The 19,342-nt window shown below is 45.7% G+C and overlaps 1 protein-coding gene across 3 annotated transcripts in view; it reads left to right on the top strand.

Moving 5' to 3' along the window:
- The window catches only part of LOC130358714 (transmembrane protein 198), a 76,772-nt gene that overhangs the window by 18,082 nt on the left and 39,348 nt on the right, over positions 1-19,342 (top strand). The window contains exons 1-2 of one of the 3 annotated variants that reach the window (XM_056562362.1): positions 5,191-5,448; positions 17,487-17,728. The exons of 1 other annotated variant lie outside the window; for it this stretch is intronic. The gene's annotated coding sequence lies outside the window, so the exon portion shown is untranslated. Of the gene's footprint in view, positions 1-5,190; positions 5,449-17,486; positions 17,729-19,342 lie in introns of those variants that run through there. One more of the 3 variants, XM_056562359.1, reaches the window with a different exon arrangement.

The raw sequence follows: 19,342 nt of genomic DNA on the forward strand, positions 1-19,342 counted from the left end.
GAACACCTGTGGAGAGATCTTAAAATTGCTGTTGGGAAAAGGCTCCTTCCAATAAGAGAGACCTGGAGCAGTTTGCAAAGGAAGAGTGGCCCAACATTCCGGCTGAGAGGTGTAAGAAGCTTATTGATGGTTATAGGAAGCGACTGATTTCAGTTCCAAAGGGTGTGCAACCAAATATTAAGTTAAGGGTGCCAATAATTTTGTCCAGCCCATTTTTGGAGTTTGGTGTGACATTATGTCCAATTTGCTTTTTTTCTCCCTTTTTTGGTTTAATTCCAATACACACAAAGGGAATAAACATGTGTATAGCAAAGCATGTGTTACTGCAATCCTTTTCTGTGAGAAATACTTCATTTTCTTGAATCTCTCTCTCTCTCTCTCTTTCTATGTTAACATGAAAGATATCAGATTGCAAAGTAAAACTGTGCAAAAAAAAACAGAAACAAAGAAAAAAAAAACAATAGGGTTACGTTGATAAAATAAATGCTTATGTTTATATATAAAAAAAAAAAAAAAAAAGAAGTTAACTTTTTTTGGAAAGCAGCCAAACATTGTTATACAGCTATGGGTTATGCTGATAGGGAAAAAAAAAAAAACCTTTATGGTTCTTAGAAAGTGCTGTCGTCGGTTCTAGGCTTACTCCGGTAAAAAAAAAACATTTTTTTTTTTAACCTCTTAAGGACCAATGACGTTGTGGAACGTCATGGCACCCTGGGCCTTAAGGACCAATGACGTTCCACAACGTCATGGCGTTTTCCAGTCTCTGCCGCTCGCCGGGCAGAGATCGGAACTGGGTGCCTGCTGAAATCCTTCAGCAGGGATCCAGGGCAAACGCTGAGGGGGGCCATGTAGGCCCCCCATGTCAGCGATCGCCGCAAATCGCAAGGGAAATCGCCCTTGCGATCTGCGGCGATACCGGGCTGATCGGGTCTCTGGGACCCGACCGCCCGGTAATTTTGCATGATCCCGGCTGTCACAGACAGCCAGGACCATGCTGGAGCCTAGGAGCGAGGTGGCAAGCCGGCCACCTCCTCCGATCCCCTGCGATCCGTTGGTTAGCTAACCGATCAATTGCAGGGGGGGCGGTTACTTCCTCTTGAAGTCCGGAGAGGATGGGAGGAAGACCGGAGGACGCGGCGGGGGACGGGGGAGTGCTGGGGACCGGCCCCGGTACTTACCTCGTCCCTGAAGACCCGGATCCCGGCGACGGAGACGGCGGCAGCGGCGACAGGTGAGTTGATCTTCAGCCGCGGTCGGGCCCTTTACAGCAATGCACGTCGCCGTAAAGCGACATGCATTGCTGTAATGGGACCCTGTAAACTACAACTCCCAGCATGCCCAGACAGCCCTTGACGTCTGGGCATGCTGGGAGTTGCAGTTTTGCAACATCTGGAGGTCCACAGTTTGGAGACCACTGTGCCCTTCCAGATGTTGCAAAACTACACATCCTCAGCATGCCCTTACTGTCCAGGCATGCTGGGAGTTGTAGTTCTGTAACATCTGGCCCTTCAGATGTTGCAGAACTACAACTCCCAGCATGCCTGGACAGTTTTGGCATACTGGGAGTTGTAGTTTTGCAACATCTGGAAGGGCACAGATTGGGAACCACTGTATTAGTGGTCTGTAAACTGTAGTCCTCTAGATGTTGCAAAACTACAACTCCAAGCATGCTGGGAGTTGTAGTTTGGCAACATCTGGCTCTAAAGATGTTGCCGAACTACTACTCCCAGCATGCCTGAGAATGTTTGGGAGTTGTGGTTTTGCAACATCTGGAGACACACTGGTTGGAAAACATTGTCTGTTTCCTAACTCAGTGTTTCCCAACCCGTGTGCGTCCAGCTATTTGCAAAACTATAACTACCAGCATGCACTGATGGACTGTGCATGCTGGGAGTAGTGGTTTTGCAACAGCTGGAGGTCCCCCCCCCTGTGAATGTACAGGGTACATTCACATGGGCAGGGGGCTTACAGTGAGTATCAGGCTGCAAGTTTGCGATGCAGCAAATTTTGCGCGGCAGCTCAAACTCGCTGTAACCCCCCGCCCGTGTGACTGTACCCTAAAAACACTACACTACACTAACACAAAATAAAATAAAAAGTAAAAAACACTTCATATACACATACCCCTACACAGCCCCCCTCCCCTCCCCAATAAAAATGAAAGCGTCTGGTACGCCACTCTTTCCAAAATGGAGCCTCCAGCTGTTGCAAAACAACAACTCCCAGTATTGCCGGACAGCCGTTGACTGTCCAGGCATGCTGGGAGTTTTGCAACAGCTGGAGGCACCCTGTTTGGGAATCACTGACGTAGAATACCCCTATGTCCACCCCTATGCAAATCCCTAATTCAGGCCTCAAATGCGCATGGCGCTCTCACTTTGGAGCCCTGTCGTATTTCAAGGCAACAGTTTAGGGTCACATATGGGGTATCGCCGTACTCGGGAGAAATTGCCTAACAAATTTTGGGGGGCTTTTTCTCCTTTCACCCCTTATGAAAAGGTGAAGTTGGGGGTCTACACCAGCATGTTAGTGTAAAAAAAAATTTTTTTACACTAACATGCTGGTGTTGCCCCATACTTTTCATTTTGACAAGAGGTAAAAGGGAAAAACGCCCCCCAAAATTTTGAATGCAATTTCTCCCGACTACGGAGATACCTCATAAGTGGGCGCAAAGTGCTCTGGGGGCGCACAACAAGGCCCAGAAGGGAGAGTGCACCATGTACATTTGAGGTGATTTGCACAGGGCTGGCTGATTGTTACAGCGGTTTTGACAAACGCAAAAAAAAAAAAAAAACCACATGTGACCCCATTTTGGAAACTACACCCCTCACGGAATGTAATGAGGGGTGCAGTGAGAATTTACCCCCCACTGGTGTCTGACAGATCTTTGGAACAGTGGGCTGTGCAAATTAAAAATGTTGTACAGCCCACTGTTCCAAAGATCTGACAGACACCAGTGGGGGGTAAATGCTCACTGTACCCCTTGTTACGTTCCTCAAGGGGTCTAGTTTCCAAAATCTTATGCCATGTGGGTATTTTTTGCTGTCCTGGCACCATAGGGGCTTCCTAAATGCGACATGCCCCTGAGCAAAATTTGTTCTAAAAAAGCCAAATATCACTCCTTCTCTTCTGAGCATTGTAGTTCGCCCGTCGTGCACTTCAGGTCAACTTTTGGGTTACCTCCATACTCAGAAGAGATGAGGTTACAAATTTTGGGGGGTATTTTCTGCTATTAACCCTTGCATAAATGTGAAATTTGGGGGGAAACACACATTTTAGTGAAATTTTTTAAACATTTTTTTACATATGCAAAAGTCATGAAACACCTGTGGGGTATTAAGGCTCACTTTATTCCTTGTTACGTTCCTCAAGGGGTCTAGTTTCCAAAATGGTGTGCCATGTGGGTATTTTTTCCTGTTCTGGCACCATAGGGGCTTCCTAAATGCAACATGCCCCCCAAAAACCATTTCAGAAAAACGTACTCTCCAAAATCCCCTTGTCGCTCCTTCCCTTCTGAGCCCTCTACTGCGCCCGCCGAACACTTTACATAGACATATGAGGTATGTCCTTACTCGAGAGAAATTGGGCTACAAATATAAGTATACATTTTCTCCTTTTACCCCTTGTAAAAATTCTAAAATTGGGTCTACAAGAACATGCAAGTGTAAAAAATGAAGATTGTGAATTTTCTCCTTCACTTTGCTGCTATTCCTGTGAAACACCTAAAGGGTTAACACACTTACTGAATGTCATTTTGAATACTTTGTGGGGTGCAGTTTTTATAATGGGGTCTTTTGTGGGGTATTTCTAATAAGAAGACCCTTCAAATCCACTTCAAACCTGAACTGGTCCCTGAAAAATTGTGATTTTGGAAATTTTGTGAAAAATTGGAAAATTGCTGCTGAACTTTGAAGCCTTCTGGTGTCTTCCAAAAGTAAAAACACGTCAATTTTATAATGCAAATATAAAGTAGACATATTGTATATGTGAAAAAAATAAAAATGTATTTGGAATATCCATTTTCCTTACAAGCAGAGAGCTTCAAAGTTAGAAAAATGCAAAATTTAAAATTTTTTCATCAAATTTTGGAATTTTTCACTAAGAAACGATGCAAGTATCGACAAAATTTTACCAATAACATAAAGTAGAATATGTCACGAAAAAACTCTCGGAATCAGATTGATAACTAAAAGCATTCCAGAGTTATTAATGCTTAAAGTGACAGTGGTCAGATGTTCAAAAAACGCTCTGGTCCTAAGGTGTGAAATGGCCTGGTCCTTAAGGGGTTAAATCCACTGGTGACGGCAGAGAGCACTGTGGTCAGACAGAAAAAAAATACACAACTTCTTCTGGAGCATACAGCAGCTGAAAAGTACTGGAAGGATTAAGATTTTTAAATAGAAATACATTTACAAATCTGTTTAACTTTCTGGCACCAGTGGATTTAAAAAAAAAAATGTTTTTCACCGGACTAATAAATAAAGGTATTATTGGGGAGATTTATCAAAACCTGTGTAGAGGAAAAGTGGTGCAGTTACCCATAGCAACCAATCAGATCGCTTCTTTCATTTTTAACGAGGCCTCTGAGAATTGAAATAAGTGATCTGATTGGTTGCTATGGGTAACTGCACCACTCTTCCTCTACACAGGTTTTGATAAATCTGACCCCTATATGCCTATGGCCTTCTCATACGGCAGTGAGCTCAAAACTGTGAGCCTTCATTTGTTGCAAAACTACAACTTCCAGCATGTTGGGAGTTGTTTAGAAACAGCTGGAGAGCCACAGGTTGGGGACCACTGCTGTATGAACTGCTCCCCCCACAAGCTTATGGCCGCTTCCCACGATGTCCTATATCCACAGCAATCAGTCACATCCTCCGCTCTGGAGTCAGTCACCTCATTCTCCCACCACGTTACATCCAACTATAGATCAGTCCATTTACCTACTGAAAAAAGGGGGAAGCGGGTAATATTATTTTACAGCAAACAAGATGATTTGACTCGAACCTAAACAGAATAGTGTCAGCTCCTGATATCTTATGATCTCACAGCAGGCTTTTTTTCTTCACTAAACGTAGATAAAACCACTAACAGTCGCTGAGGTGTCCCCCCCCCCCCTCCCATCTCCACACGAATGGTGCGGTCGTGAGCGGTGACGTCACCTTTCAGCTGTTCTGAGGAGAAAGGCTTGTAGCGAGTTTGAATGTGGTCGCAGATGGTGGGACATGGATGGTGAGAGGGCGGCACAGGAGGCGGCGGGGCTCGGATTGAACCTGCGGCCATCTACAGCTCCATTACAATGAAGAGGCTGCACCACTGAAAACTTACAAGAGACCGCGGGCAGCATCATCAACCTATCCCGAACCCACCCACTCCCTGCTCCGGGGTCGGAGGAAGTGACAACTTTCTGCCTGGACACCATCACCTCCACTATCCTGTCTATAGCTGGTAAAATAATCCTCTCTTCTATCTTCTCTGGCAGTGAAGGGGTTACTATTGAGAAAAGCTAAAGCAGAGTAAAAGAGCAGCCGTTGCTCATAGCAACCAATCAGGTTTTTTTTTTAACCTCTTGGGCAGTTTATTTATTATTATTATTATTATTATTATTATTTTTTTTTTGTTAATGAAAGCTGCAACCTGATTGGTGGTTGTGAGCAGCTGACACAGTTTACTTTTGTAGTAGTTGTGATAGTCCAGGTTGTCTGTTTATTGAGGTGTGTGCTGCTGGGACAGGGTGGAATCCAGGTCCTGAGGGGTTAATCGTGTATGAGGTTTTACCTGCTTGTGGGGTAATTATCACGTGTGAACATATAGGGCAGTGGTCCCCAGACTGTGGCCCTCCAGATGTTGCAAAACTACAACTCCCAGCATGCCTGGACAGCCAACGGCTGTCCAGGCATGCTGGGAATTGTAGTTTTGCAACATCTGGAGGGCCACAGTTTGGGGACCACTGATATAGGGCCATAAGTGTGATCTGCGTATTTATGGATTTCTACATTTTGTCTACTTCACACCATTGTAGTCAACGGGTAGCAAAATATGCAGCAGATCCTGTAGGTATGAACGTAACCCCCTAAGGCAGTGGTCTTCAACCTGTGGACCTCCAGATGTTGCAAAACTACAACTCCCAGCATGCCGGGACAGCCAATCCTATTTCGGTGGTCTCAATACTGCGGCTCTCTGGATGTTGTAAAACTACAACTCCCAGCATGCCCGGACAGCCAATTCCATTTCAGTGGTCTCAATACTGCGGCTCTCTTGATGGTGCAAAACTACAACTCCCAGCATGCCCGGACATCCAACGGCTGTCCGGGCATGCTGGGAGTTGTAGTTTTGCACCATCCAGAGAGCCGCAGTATTTAAGACCACTGCCCTAAGGGTCTATTCACATGTACAGTATTCTGCGCAGATTTGATGCGCTGAATTTGAAGCTGTGTTCAGTCATTCAGTTTACATTGAAATCTGCAGCAGAAAATCCTGCGCATCAAATCTGTGCAGAATACTGTACGTGTGAACGTACCCCCCCCCCCCCCCCCCTTAAAGGGAATCTGCCAGCACTAACTTGTTCATACATGGTAATAGTGAAGGTGATGCTAAATCTAATGCACTTTACCTTTTTTTTTTTTTATTCAGTTGCACAGTTTTTATCTTCTCTCCAGCACAAGGGGGGTAGTGGCACATGCACGCTCCTGGTTTGGGGCCATACACAATGACGTGCACATAGTGGTACCGTGCTGGGAAGCAGATGAGTATTTATGACAGTGACCAGCCAGGTGGGTAGAACAGTGCATGTGTGGGTCCCAGCGGTCAGATCCCTGTGATCAGCTACTTATCCCCTATCCCAGGCATAGGCAACCTTCAATGTTTTGGACTACACTCCCATGATGCTCTTACAGCCAAAATGCTGCAAAGCATCATGGGAAGTGTAGTCCAAAACATCAGCAGTGCCGAAGGTTGCCTATATGCCTGCCCTATACTATGGATAAGTCAATTTTGGCTGGAGTTCTCCTTTTAAAGGGGTACTCCGGCCCCAAGACATCTTATCCCCTATCCAAAGGATAGGGGATAAGATGTCTGATCGCAGGGGGACCCCCGCAATCTAGCATGCAGCATCCACCTGTAAGTACTGCTGGAAACTCTGTGTTATCCTTACCGACCACGGGGACGGAGTATCGGGACATCATGCCCCGCCCCCTCAATAGAAGTCTATAGATTTGCATTGAGGGGGCGGGGCGTGACATCACGATACTCCATCCCCGTGGTCGGGAGGCATAACACTGACAGCCTCCAGCGATTCCAGCAGTGCTTACAGGTGGGTGCTGCATGCCAGATTTTGGGGGTCCGCAGCGATCAGATTTCTTGGGGCCGGAGTACCCCTTTAAAGTGCATTAAATCCACCATCACCCACACTATCGCCCTGTTTGAACAGGTTAGTGCAGGTGATGCTGTTGACAGATTCCACAAGTGACCCAATGTGGGAAAGGATTAATCTATTATGAGCTTCTCATCAGGATATTTTGTGGAAGTGTTCCCCAACCTGTGGCTCTTCAGCTGTTGTAAACTACAACTCTCAACATGTCCTGACAATCTTCTGCTGTGTACAATCCGGTCATATTTTCTTTTTTTTACTATGATTTTTGCAAAGGCTTGGTATTTAGAGGAAAAATTCAGCAGGATCACCCGTATGTTCCTGAGATCCCCAAAAATCCTAATAAATAAGTCAGTGTCTTTGGTGCATCGGGAGCATTTCCTGCCCCTTTGTTGTACTGCCCACTCAGCCGCTCCATTGTGTGATGAATAGCGATCATTTAAAGGAGTACTCCAGCATTTTTTAAATTCTCCCATCATACCCAGGTGGCCGCAATTGGGGAAAGAAAACATAACAAAACCAAACAAACAAAAAAAAACTACCGGTAACTTGCCTTCCACCGCTCCCCTGGTGCAACTGGTATCGCTGTCCCGTCCACCAGTGCAGTCTGCTTCCTGCTTCTGGTGTCGGACCCATAAAACTGCTGCTTGGCTAATCGCTGGCCACAGTGAGGTCCCGCCTCCGCTGGTGATAGGCTGAGCGGCAGTGTCATGTATTGGGTAGCAGTAAGAAGCCAGAGGACGGGACAGCGGGAGATAAGTAAAGTTTATTTTATATTTTTTCATTGCGGCAGATCTAAGCTAAGTTTCAAAGTGTGGTCTGGACTGATTGTGGGCAAATGTTTTTGCTTTTGCAGTCATTTTTGTGCCTTTTTAAAAAGTTGCATATGATAGATCAGTAACTGTTGCAAAAGTGAAAACACGTTTGACTTCATATAGAGCATGTTTTTTTGTTTTTGGGCCGTAGTCTTGAGTTTTTAGCAGGCGATAATTGTTTTGGGATGTAACGTGATCAAAGAACTGCAATATTGAGGCTGCCAGGACAACGGCTCTCCTGACTGCAATAGTGCAGCGGCTAGGAGATCCGATCCACTTCACCACCAATTATGGCTTAAACATGCATTTAAATACTGCTGTCCTCTTTGACAGCGGCATTTAAAATGTTTATAGCTGCCAGTGGCAATCGACACATGTCAGCTATTAAAGGGGTACTCCAGCCCTAATACATTTTATCCCCTATCCGTAGGATAGGGGATAAGATGTCTGATCGCGGGGGGTCCTGCCGCTGGGGACCCCTGCAATCTGTCATTCAGCACCCACCTTTGCGAGGTCTCCTTAGCGCTGGAGGCTCCAAGTGTGCAGTGTGACGACCACAGGGCCGGAGTATCGTGACGTCACGACTCCGCCCCGTGTGATGTCACGCCCCCTCCCATAGACTTGCATTGAGGGGGCGGAGCGTAACATCACACGTGGGGCGGAGTCATGACGTCGCGATACTCCGGCCCCGTGGTCGTCACGCTGCACACTCGGAGCCTCCAGCGCTACGGAGAGCTTGCAAAAGTGGGAGTTGAATGACATTGCGGGGGTCCCCAGCGGCGGGACCACCGCAATCAGACATCTTATCCCCTATTCTTTTGGATAGGGGATAAGATGTATTAGGGCCGGAGTACCTCTTTTAACTGGGGTTTGCCTATTATAGAACAGATAAGTCAGGAGCCCACTCCTGTCATGGGTCACCAATGGGGTAAAAGAGCATGGGATGGGATCAAAAATAGATGTACTCCCCTTACACTGATCCCACATTGGTGTCATTCCCCATTACTGTGAGTCTACTCTTCTCCCAACATATAGGAAATGCTTGCTCAGCCAGTCAATAGTCAAAGCATTGGATCAGCAACAGATAAAAATACATGTTTTTACTTTCATGCAACTCTGAGCCCTTTTAAAGGGAAGCTGTCACATTGACATTGCAGTCTAATCTGCAGGCATGATGTTATAGAGCAGGAGGAGCTAAACACATAGTTTTGTAGGAAAAGTTCTAGAATAACACATTCCCATTCTAAGTAGTCATGTGGGTGGTCCTACTCGGTGATAGCTGTCTATTTGCACATTTAAAGGCGTACTCTGGTGGTGGTACTGGTGCCAGAAAGTTAAAGGGGTACTCCCATGAAAAACTTTTTTTTTTTTTTTTTTTTTTTTGTAAATCAACTGGTGCCAGAAAGTTAAACAGATTTGTAAATCACTTCTATTAAAAAAATCTTAATCCTTCCAGTACTTTTTAGGGGCTATATACTACAGAGAAAATGCTTTCTTTTTAGATTTCTCTGATGTCATGACCACAGTGCTCTCTGCTGACCTCTGCTGTCCATTTTAGGAACTGTCCAGAGCAGGAGAAAATCCCCATATCAAACATATTCTGCTCTGGACAGTTCCTGACAGGTACTGTGTACATTTACCCATAAAGGTTGGCATTTATCATTGTAGGTGTAAGTGAAGCATTTTTTTACACCTTTTTTGTGTGCTGATAATGTACAGGAGCACCAAATTTATTAAATGGTCACAGAACATTTGATACATTTTGTGCAGGTCACATTTTCTGAAATTTCTCTCTTCACATACACCAAAATGCTAAGTCTGGGCTGGTGTCGTTTTAGAGACTTTTCAGTGGCTTTGCGCCTTTTTTGCTCCTTTTCTCAAAAAAGGCTCAGTTCATAAAACCCTTCCATATCTTGTGTATTGCCAAAATCAGTGCATTGCAACTCAAAATCAGCAGAAATGTGTAAACCAAAAGGTGCAAAAAAGCGCACCTTTTTTGCACCTTTTCTAGGCACAAAAAAACTGTCTAAAGACAATGATAAATGGCGGCCAAAATGTGCATTTGTCGTAAGTGTGATGAGCTATGGACGCTGCAGCATGTCGTCCTGGTCATGACTCCTTATTATAAACAGTCCATTGCTGACCAGTAAAGCCATTTACCATTGTAGGTGAACATGTTATGTCTCCATATCGCTAGCTCAATGTTTCCCAACCAGGGTGCCTCCAGCTGTTGCAAAACTACAACTCCCAGGTCCGGGAATGCTGAAAGTTGTAGTTTTGCAACAGCTGGAGGCACCCTGTTTGGGAGACACTGAGCTCGGGATATGCTGAAATGGTGGCATGTCTCCATAGCCTGCATGCTGTGTGAATATTTGCTTATGTTGAAGATGCTCATCTGAATGCACTTTGCATTGGCTTAAGCAGAGCAGCTGCCTTCTATGTACATTTGCCTGTAATAGGAGGGACACTTGGTACAAATGTTTATTTGGCATGAAAGGTTTTCCTCTCTAAAGCCATGTTCACATGGCGGAATTTCAGCTAGAAATTCTGCATGCATTTATAGCCTATTCACTTAAAGGAGTACTGTAGTGGAATATAACTTCTCCCCGATCCGAAGGATCCTGTACGGGGTCGCGGCAGTGCTTAGAAAGCACCGTGCTGTCCCCAGCAGGAAGCCATGGCAGACAAGCCCCCTCCATGTATCTCTATGGGGTACATAGAGGGGCCTTACCATCCTCCACGTCATGTGGGGACTGAACCACCCTGGAATGCTGCGGCCAAGTACAGAAAATCATGGGGGGGTCCCAGTGGTGGGAATACCCTTTGGATAGGTAATAAGTTATATTCCACTACAGTGTTCCTTTAGGGTACGTTCACATTACGGAATTCCGTGAGTGGAATACCGGGCAGTGAGCATTACCATCAGTGTAAATGGGTTTCCGTGAGGAAATTCAGTGGCGGACAATTCCGCCGTTGAAATTGTTCCGCACAGAGAATGAACGTGTTAATTCTTTGTGCAGAATTCCGTGAGCACTGTATAGCCGCCAATGGTAACGGCGCGGTCCTACCGCCGGCTGCCAGGCTGAATCTCTGCTCATTGAATTCCACGAGTGGAGATTCCATGAGAGATCCGCAGTGTGAACGTACCCTAAAATGGAATTTCTGCAGCGGAAATTCTGCTATGTGAATGGGACAACGGAATTCCATTGAAGTGTGTTGGCTATAAATTCATGTAGAAATTATGGCTTGTGAATATAGCCTTATTCTGCCATCTCTGGGTTAGAAAATGTATCTAGCCGTGCCATCTCCCATGTCAAAAAAAAAAAGTCAAAATTCTGTAGCCAAGCCAGATTAGAGCCAGTAGGGAAATATAAAATGCCATTCCCCACCATTTCTTTAGTAGAAATCCTTGAATCACATGACTTGTAATGAAAAAAACATAAGGGGAAGAAGACATCACATAAAAACACTCCTGTAGTATATTAATGCTGGGAGTTGTATCTTGAGAGCGGCAGATTAGAGACCTGTGCTTTGTAGGCTGCTGCTGTTTGACACTAGGATCACACTGCCATTAACCTCTGTCCCATTCTGGGTGTTTTTTTTTTTTTCTTCTTCTTCGCACTGAATGGACCCAATGGCTGTGTGAATGATCCCTATCTTTTTACTTTATAAATTGTTCAATGGGCATTTAGTACCCTGAAAAAAATTATCAATGTCCCGATACCATTTTTTTAAGACCAAGTGTGAGTATCGATACTTTAATTCTAGTACTCGCCGATACCAATTGCGAGTATGTTTTATTTTAAAGGGAATCTGACACCAGGGTGAACCAGTTTCTAACGCGGCTTACCGTGATGATATGTGGGTCCTTGTTGTGTGCAATGGAGGCGGGTGCTGTAGTATGAGCCAGGATTTTTCTCTTCTCCATTGGGCAGAACAGGTGAGACCGATGCTCATATGGTGAGCAGCCGTAGAAACCGGGTCACCTGCACTATCTACCTGTAAATTCAAGTTAGTGCAGATGACTCTGCTGTAAGATTGCCTTTAATAGTAGGTACTATCCCCCTGTAGACATTAGTAACAGCCCCCCCCCTTGTAGACAGCAGACAGCAAGCCCTCGTCCCCGTTCTCCGCAGCCCCCTGTAGACCGCAGCCCCCACCCTTACAGACAGCTCACCTACGGCAGTCCTCTATCAGGTGCTGCCCCTCCGCAGACCCATTCTCATGGCATCCTATGGTGTAACAGCCCCCCTGTAGACATTAGTAGCAGCCCCCCCTTGTAGACAGCAGACAGCAAGCCCCCACCCTTACAGACAGCTCACCTGCGGCAGTCCTCTATCAGGTGCTGCCCCTCCGCAGCCCCGTTCTCCTGTCCGCATCATGGCATCCTATGGAGTAACAGCCCCCCTGTAGACATTAGTAGCAGCCCCCCTGTAGACCGCAGCCCCACCCTTACAGACAGCTCACCTGCGGCAGTCTCTATTGGGTGCTTCCCCTCCGCAGCCCCGTTCTCCTGTCCACATCATGGCATCCTATGGAGGAGCCATATATGTCACTTTGCTTCCTCCGTAGCATATTGCTGGGCGCAGTGGAGGAGGTGGAGTGACATGTGTGTCACATGCTCCTCCATGGAACACCATGATGTAGATAGGAGAATGGAGCAGCGGCCGTGATGAGGATGGGAGAACGGGGCAGCGGAGCGGCAGCAGGTGTCGGATTAGGTATCGGGGACATTTAACGAGTCCCTGACACCATGCAAATGGCAAGTAGCGGCCCTGATGCCGATACTAGTATCGGTATCGGGACATCCCTAAAAGAAATAATGGAAAAGGTAAATAAATTCAGCCTATGGCAGTGTTTTCCAACCAGTGTGCCTCCAGATGTTGCAGAACTACAGCTCCCACTGCTGGGGACCCCCGGGATCTCCACTGCGGCACCCCGCTATCATTACTGCACAGAGAGAGTTCGCTCTGCGTGTAATGACAGGCAATACAGTGGCCGGAGAATCGTGACGTCACGGCCCGCCCCCTCAATACAAGCCTATGGGAGGGGGCGGTCGTCACGCCCCCTGCCATAGACTTGCTTTAAGGGGCGGGGCGTGATGTCACGAGAGGCGGAGCCATGACATCACGCTGCTCCGTCCCCTGTGTCGCCCGTCATTACGCACAGAGCGAATTCGCTCTGTGCAGCAATGATGGCGCGGTGACGCAGCGGCGATCCCGGGAGTCCCCAGCAACAGTATCCCGGCAATCTGACATCTTATCCCCTATCCTTTTGGATAGGGGATAAGATGTCTAGGGGCGGAGTACCCCTTTAAGGCTGGTGGGGCAGGGAGAAGCTGACTTGAACTGCCCCGATGACTTGTGGTTCAGGCAGCATGAAAGTGATGACTAGTACCTTTATATACATCAGCACTCCTCTCCAGGACAAGGTGGAACACGTGATGTTTCTACAAAGGGTCTTCAGCATGGAATGTGTGATATATTGTCATTGACTAATGTTACAGCCACATCAGAGATACAATGGCTCAGCCATATTTTATAAATAGGGGAGGTTACATAAAGGAGGGCGAACCAGTCCCCAACTAATCTCTGGATGTGCAAAGAGCGGAGGGGGAGACAGCCGAATATGGCACTTTAGATGTCTCCAAAGGGGCAAAATGATAGAAGGGGAGACAAATAAGGGAATATTATAAGCCTTTATTAGAATTATGTAATCACCGTAGTTCTGTGGCTGGTGAATAGGGTCAAGTCCTTTGGCATCCCAACAGTAACAGGGTATCCTGTCCCACCTGGCACACAAATGTGTTTCCCATGTCAGGCTGGTAATTCTTTTTGGCAATAAAATAACTAACTTATGCCAGACTTGGTTTTGGCTTCCTCAGATCCCCATGTTAGCGTGGGAATGGCAGCAGCTGGTGAGGAGGCTTGGCATTTCATAGTGAAGCCTCGCATTACTCTGTCCATTCTGCCCTGTCTGTACTCCATATTACAGACTGGTAGCGACGCCGCTTCTGCATTGCTTCCATACTTTGTAACTTCTGTCACCTGATCTACTGACCCTTCTCCACTTGAGCTGTGTCTGTCGGTGCATGCAGCTAGGATGGGATATATAGCCCATTGCCTGTCCCGATTGTCATGTCAGCTATGGCATTCATCCTCCCTTGCCACCCTTGTCTGTTGCTGCACCTTTTTTTTTTTTTTTTTTTTTTTTTTTTTTTTTAGCTTATCAGTTTCACTACTGTAAGTCTGTTTTGACCACCCACACATACAGTATTTTACTTTTGAGCCTATTGAAGCCTATATTGTAATGCATTGATGAATACATAGATAGATATGTGAACTATGGCTTCTAAGAATTCCAGTCATATATTAGTTGGCTACAAAAGTGACCTCAAATACTTTATGCATAACCATTGTTTGCCTTCAGGTTTTAGTGCAGCTTTTGTAGATTTTATAGAAATGTATGCTTGGTAGAATATGATGCCTGAAGAAGAACCCTAGTAGGCTTTAAAGCTCACCATCATTCATTTTTGTTAGCCATTAAAGGGGTACTCCCCTGGAAAACTTTTTATTTTATTTTTTTATTTTATTTAAATCAACTGGTGCCAGAAAGTTAAACAGATTTGTAAATTTCTTCTATTAAAAAATCTTAATCCTTCCAGTACTTTTTTATGGGCTATATACTACAGAGGAAATGCTTTAATTTTTAGATTTCTCTGATGTCATGACCACAGTGCTCTCTGCTGTCCATTTTAGTAACTGTCCAGAGCAGCACATGTTTGATATGGGGATTTTCTCCTGCTCTGGACAGTTCCTAAAATGGACAGCAGAGGTCAGCAGAGAGCACTGTGGTCATGACATCAGAGAAATCTAAAAAGTAAAGCATTTCCTCTGTAGTATATAGCCCCTAAAAAAGTACTGGGAGAATTAAGATTTTTTTAATAGAAGTAATTTACAAATCTGTTTTACTTTCTGGCACCAGTTGTTTCAAAAAAAAAAAGTTTTCCACGGGAGTACCCCTTTAACCCCTTCACGACGAAACGTACATGTATGGCGTGTCACTTGGCGCGCGGCGACGTACATGAACGTCACGGGGTTCCGGGAGCGCCGCGTCAACCGTAGCGGTCATCGGGCCGGGATGACTGCTGTTATCTAACAGCAGGCATCCCGGCACATCACCGAGGGGGGTCCTGAGAATTCCCCCCCCCCCCCCCCCCCCATGACCGCGATGGGCGCAAATCGCAGGTCAATTCAGACCTGCGATTCCGGGTCATACGGGTCACTGGTCACCCGGAGACCCAGAAAATAAGAGGGATCGGGGGTGTCCAAGGCACCCTTGATCCCCCTGAATAGGAGTTAGGTGGCAGGGGTGCCATCCCTCCTATACCTGCTATTGATCGGCCGAGCAGACCGGGGGAGGGGGGGGTTAATGTTCGGTTCCTCCGCTTTGCCCACCTGTCGGTGTCCGGGCAAAACGGGGGAACTGTCCGGCGCCGAAGGTCCCTTACCTGGATCCCGGCGCGCGATCCTCCATGCGGGGAGGCCACACGTGCGGCGGCGGCGGCAGCAATTCATCCGGGTCCTGCTAGGCTAGTTGTTGCCTAGCAACATCTGGAGGGCCACAGTTTACAGTGGTCTCTAAACCGTGGCCTCCAGATGTTGCAAAACTACAACTCCCAGCATGCCCAGACAGCTGTTTGCTGTGTGGGCATGCTGGGACTTGTAGTTTTGCAATATTTAGAGAGGTTCAGGTTGTAGATCACAATGCAGTGGTCTCAAACTGTAGCCCTCCAGATGTTGCAAAACTACAACTCTCAGCATGCCCAGACAGCAGTTTGCTGGAACAAAAGGGCATCACTACCTGCTATCACATGTAAACCTAATACACTCTGTGCAAATCAGGGGCAGAAATATGCATTGCATATAAGTGAAACAGACACTAGTCTCCAAACCTGTATAAGAGCAAGCATAAAATATAGACCCCATAAAAAGGTTACAAAATACTAGAAAGTGGAGTAGGAGCAACGTGTTTTGCAGGGCTGATTCTAATCTATTAAATCTACCACATCTGGACCCCTTTTAATATTATTGCCTATTGAGAATATATATTGGCCAAAAGTATGTGTGCGCCTATCACACCAACATGAGCTTTTGTGATATGCTATTCCATAACCATGAAAAAGTGAGTCCTAATTATTCAGCTAAATGGATGTGTTTTTTTATGAAAAAAATAAATTCAAACAGAAAAAAGCGCAAACATGTGCCGTTAATCCTTTTAAGGAAAGTTTGGTGAGCTATGGTGGAGTGTGCCCACCTGGGTGTTTTGTGCTCTGGGCACAACACCAATCCACGTTTATCGCCAGCAAGCAGTGGCTCAATCAGATCCGGAGTGACATCAATTCCGTCCTTCCAACGGCGGTAGAAACAATTGTATTAAAAGCAGGTAAAAGCTCCACAGGGAAGCAGATGTCATCACAGCGCTCACTGGGGGATTAATAATTACTAACCGTAATTCCGGACAGTTTAAAATAACAGAAATTTATTAGGACATCAGATGTGCACGGACTACGCGTTTCGAGGGGCGGGACCCCCTCTTCGTCAGGTCCAATGACCTTCATTGGACCTGACGAAGAGGGGGTCCCGCCCCTCGAAACGCGTAGTCCGTGCACATCTGATGTCCTAATACATTTCTGTTATTTTAAACTGTCCGGAATTACGGTTAGTAATTATTAATCCCCGGTGAGCGCCGTGATGACATTTATTCAGCTAAACCATTCTCCACACTTCTGGGAATACTTTATGCAAGATTCTGGAGTGTCTTTGGGAATTTGATCTCACGAATTCTCTTATGGCTCCATGAACTCAGACACTCATGTTAGATGAAAAGGTCTGTCTCAAAACTGGTGCTTCAGTTCATCTAATGGTGTTGGATGGGGTAGAGGTAACGGCTCTGTGCAGGCCGCTAGAATTCATCTCTAACCAGACTTATCAAAACCAGGTGTTCAATGGAGGTTGCTTTGTGCATCAAAGGGGATAGTCATGCCCCCGTTTACAATGGGTGGGGTTGAAGCACCTGAAAAATAAATAAATAAATAAATAAATAAAAACCTGAATCAGTATCCACATTTTGGTCACATAATAAAGAGAATATTAGCTAAGTGCAGTGGAGGTAACTAATATATGGAATTATCCATGCTCATATCTATTCTGTATATTAGGTATTGACTACCTTATAATAACAGCATGTTCAGAAACATTTTCAACTATCTGGGACTCTGGACATCCTTTTTTTTTTCCCAGAAGGAAAGGAGAGATGGCTTCGGTGGCTTTTACTGGCTGGTAGCAGCATTCTTCTGCAAGACTATTCCCCTGCTCTTCTGCAGAGTTGACGAGATACCTGCTCCATTTACCCTTTTGTGCTGAAGATTATAGGAGGTCCCCTATATCTTTAAGATTTTTACTGGATTGAGAGTTTGCAAGAGTTTCTCAAGCTCCAATGACCAACAGATGAGGCCCCATTAAAAGGGGTTCTCCACCATAAGGTGATTATAGTACGTACCTGGCAGACAGTAATGGACATGCTTAGGAAGGATCTGCACTTGTCCTGGGGCTAAATGGCTATGTTGTGAGATTACTATAACACTGTGGCTAGATTTTTGTCAACTGGTATTCCCTCCCACACATCAGCCACCCTACCCATTGAAACATAAATAAGCTGCATCCATTCAAAAGACCTGTGGTTTTCAATCAGGGTGCCTACAGCTGTTGCATTAGTTGCAGATTGATCCCTCCACCCATTGAAGCAGACAGGCTCCCTGTCATCAGCTGACTAGTGAGTCAGGTCTCGGCCGCATTGCAAGCTGGGAAAAATCAGAGACAACAGTCATTTTGTATTCTGGAAAAATTAAATAGTGGGGTGAAAATCACTGAAGAATTGAGAAAACCGTCACACACAGGTACAGACACTATATTATGAACTACACTAACTTTACAGCCCCTGTAGCATAGTCAAATAAAAAAAATTCCTGGAATACCCCTTTAACATCTCATGTACAGTTTGTTCGCAAGACTGAAGAGCATAGTCTACTGCCTGTAAGAGTCCCGCAAAAGAAAAGTATACAACCGGAAATCAGCCCAAACATAGCTACTAGAAGACTAGTTTTGGTCTTATAAAGACTAAAAGCGGGCCATTGGTGCTACTCTAAATGTATTTATTATTTTTTTCATTGTGATCTATGGTGGTCTTTTTAGACATGGCTTACTTAATTTACGTGTGTTCTTCAGCTTCATATAAGTACTATATAAACCAGTGTTTCCCAACCAGATTGCCTCCAGCTGTTGCAAAACTACAACTTCCAGCATGCCTGTACAGCCTACCACATTATTGCTTTGTGTGTTTGCAGGTCCCTCAGATCTGATTGGAATCCTTAGTAAGCTTCAAGAGTTATTCCAGACAGTTAAAGAGTACCTATCACCAACTAACTACTCTACTCCATGATCCGTGTTGCTGTTTGCTGTGTGAATCTACAATAAATATCATCTTGCATCGTGCTTTTGTGCTGGACATTTCTCTATCTTTCATATCACCAACTAAACTTTCAGCCGTCCCTGACTCTGACACTATCCCTGCTTTTTTTTATTTTTATTTTTTTAAAACTTATTTATTTTATTTTTTTTACGCCCGAAAATACCTTTTTTCATTGAGCAAAGCTGCTCACTGTGCCGTCCATCTGAGAGAGAGGAAAGGGGAGTGGCCCGGAGGTGTGACTTAACATGAAGCCTGGCCGGGCTCACTTCCGCCCCTCCAACCTCTATAAATACTTTTAGGTATCCCAATATAAAATAGAAAGACTTACATTTATAATGAAGAGAAGACTTCGATCACACGTTTAGAGATTTGCCAGGCAGACCCGATCTTGAGAGCAGCGCTCCACTGACTCGGGGCCAGCACGTGCAGGTTCTCCTTGTTGGGGGGCGCAGCCTGAAGACGCGGCTGGCTGGCCAAGTCAGGAGCGCGCCCTGCAGTGGTACGCTGTCTGACAGACGGGGAGCTACGCTGAGCTCATCACGTGCTCATGCAGCGGTCTGCAATTTCAGACTCATGCCAGGCCGGCGTGAGTCCGAAATCTATGCAACAGCTTGCGGCCAGAGACTCC

This window comes from Hyla sarda, chromosome 2 (assembly GCF_029499605.1).
Source record: "Hyla sarda isolate aHylSar1 chromosome 2, aHylSar1.hap1, whole genome shotgun sequence".
Lineage (NCBI taxonomy): Eukaryota > Metazoa > Chordata > Amphibia > Anura > Hylidae > Hyla > Hyla sarda.